The sequence below is a fragment of the Podarcis tiliguerta genome (genome assembly GCF_965153285.1).
Source record: "Podarcis tiliguerta genome assembly, chromosome: 3".
Lineage (NCBI taxonomy): Eukaryota > Metazoa > Chordata > Lepidosauria > Squamata > Lacertidae > Podarcis > Podarcis tiliguerta.
Window position 1 is genome coordinate 52,179,826 of NC_139536.1, and position 2,964 is coordinate 52,182,789.

General features: G+C 46.7%; 1 long non-coding RNA gene across 1 annotated transcript; it reads right to left on the bottom strand.

The window, feature by feature from the left end:
* Positions 1-220: 220 nt before the first annotated feature.
* Positions 221-2,232, bottom strand: LOC310673773. Its single transcript, XR_014509223.1, has 3 exons — positions 2,123-2,232; positions 480-529; positions 221-388 (listed from the first exon to the last, which is right to left on the bottom strand). It is a non-coding gene; the product is annotated as an uncharacterized lncRNA (long non-coding RNA).
* Positions 2,233-2,964: the final 732 nt, after the last annotated feature.

Below are 2,964 nucleotides of genomic sequence, written 5' to 3' on the forward strand. Positions count from 1 at the left end.
GCGAATTTTGCCACACAAGTGAAACAGCAGCTTTTGATCCCCATAAGGGGCAGCTGCATATTCCTGCATTGCAGGGGGTTGGACTAAATGACCCTCAGGGTTCCCTTCCATCTCTATGATTCCCTGTTGTCTCAGTAACACCGTGTAATGTTATGAACACAACTGCCACCAGCTTTTTTTTTTTTTCCCAATAGAAGAATTTATCCCTTTCACATGGAAATCCAGCACACAATCCCATTTAATTATCCTTAAAAGTCGCTCAGAGTCACTGGGTAAAACAGATGAGTTGGCCAGAAATATAGGAATAAACAGGTGCTGCTTCAAATCCAAAGGGGAGTCTTCCTCCCCTGCTCTCCCCTAATGTAACTCCTGCTCTGCATCACCAAGACTGGGTATAAAAAAGAAAATGGGAGTTACCACTTCACAGGGTGGGGATTGGTATGATAAAAACAAAATCCAAGCTCATATAAGTCCCATACCTATCTGGAGTCAATTTCTTCCTAATCCCATTAATTTCAGCTGGTGAAATCTTACAGTGCAAAGGGTTAAAGGATGCATGTTGTTGCATGCCGCCAGAATCTTAAAAGCAATGAAAAATTCCAGGTGGTCACCCAGGGTTTGGTTTGCTTGGCTCTTTCAACAATTTGAATCCTTGTTTAGATTTTAATAATTGCTGGATTCAGGAATTGGAAGGTGGCTCAGGTATACATCTTACCCACCCGCACTCCCCCCCCCAAAAAAGAAACCTCATAACAATGCTTTTTTGCTTTGTGGAGATGTTATCTAGAGGCATAATTACTAGTTTTTGCACTTGCTGCTTAGCTGTGACATGTAAACCTAAGAGATATTCAAATGTTCAGGAAACTAGCCGCACCACCTCATTATGCACTGTGAAGATTACATATTTGAAGGTAGTCTAGTGTCAAAATCACCCTGCATGTGCAGGGTTGGGGAGGCAGATTATACTTATGATTCACATAAACACCATATATATTCAAAGCACCCTTATACCACTTTAACATCATGGCTTCCCCCAAAGGATCCTTGGAACTGTAATTTGTTAAATGTGCTGGGAACTGTAGCTTTTTGAGGGGTCTCCTATCAACTCTTGGCACCCTTAACAAATTAGAATTCCCAGGATTCACTGGGGAAACCCTTACCATTCAGAGTGGTATGGTGAGTGCGACCATGGTCATTTAGAGCAGTCTGCACCAGAAAAGTGATCACACACCACCTCTAGCAGTAATTCCAGATCTGTGCAAACTGTACATTATCGTTTTGGCCTTCTCAATGCATGAGCATCTACAATTAGGAGAAAATACAACTCTGTATCTCATTTCAATGTGAAAGTGTCAGAGTTCACCATTTTATTTCAAAACATTTATACCCTGCTCGATTAAAAAACAACAACCCTCAAAGCAGTTTCCGCATGTTGACCATCTGAAATTAAGATAGATTTAAGCTTGTTTGTGTCTCTGGTGAATTCTCTCACACACATCATGGATATTGGCTTACATTTTGTATGTTCCATATTATTTTATAGATACTATTTCTACAAGTTTGCCATGGCCTTTGGACAGAACAATAAACTTATGAACAGAACTGAATTAAAGGGTGTTGACAACAGTGCATCAACGGTGTGACTAAGTATAATAAGGCAGCTTTGGGTGTCCCTAAATAAAGAACACAGAGGCGGGGAAATGCACCAGGAAGGCAGGAATACAGAAACCCTACTGGTCCATTAGCTCAGCCTGGAAGGGGCTTTCCAGGGCTTCATAATCTCCAGGGTTTCTTCCCAGCTTAACCTGCAGATGCCAGGGACTCAACCTGGGACGTCCCGGGTGCCAAGCACCTCCGCTACAGCCGTCACCTCGAACCCACGGAGGCGCACAAAGCAGTCCAACAGTGAACTGCCGTGATACCCGCCGATTAATCCATTTTTAACCAAGCTGTGGCGAAAGGTCCTCGCGCTTGTGACACCTACTAACAGCGAAAGGGGGGGGGGATCCTAACTTGTCAAAATCCAGAAGTGTACCCTGCGCCAAGCCACAAAGCGGTAACGATAATGGCCGAGGGCAGAAAACTTCGCGTTCTAGACGCCTGACTTTTAATATACGGATACAATGCAAAGAACGTGCAGGCGGCTTCCAGGCCGAAGGACGAGAAGCCGCAGGTAAGGGAGAGGCACCTGCGTAGCCTCTTGGCACGTCTTCTCGGCCCGCTGCAACGCCCTGCTACTTATAGGGCCCTATTTTCACCTCCCGCGCTCATTGGCCGCCGGGCCTTTGTGACGCCACAATCGCACCCAGGGCAAAGTTCCACCGCCCTCCCGGGAGAGCGAAACTAGGCTGGGCGGCTGGGCGGCGATCCAGCAGGAGGCGGAAGTTGCTGCCTCCGCTTCGCCGGCGCGCAGCTTCTCCGACTGAGCCTCCCAGCGAGACCGCCCGGCGCTTCCTGGCGGAGGAGCAGTTGCAGCTCTGCGGCCTCCGCCACGTGGCGTGGAAGTTATGCCATTAGGACTCGCGGGGCCCGCGGGCAAGAGCAGGCACTTGCGATGGGGGCGGCTGACTAGTTTTTCGATGATAATAATAATAATAATTGTTCTTGTTTAATGTTTCAACAGCCATCTGTAGGGCAAATTCAACTAGCCTCATAGTTCTGGTGGTAGCAACAAATGCTGCCTCTATCCATGGGTAGAGGGGGGGGCAGCTGCCTCCCTTAAATCAATCAAAATCGATACAAATTTGAGGTTCTGCCCCCCATAACAAAAATCCTGGCTGCACCCCTGCCTCCGTGAAGAGTATAACCTCACAGTGAGGGGGAAATCTCAAAAGTGAGACTGCGAAATAGATATTTCATCCATCTTCGTGCCGAGAGAAAAAATATTTGTACTCTGGGCCCTGCTTTATAGATGGGTACTCGGAACAGCAATAATTACAGACAAAGGTGGCTATGTCTCTATTG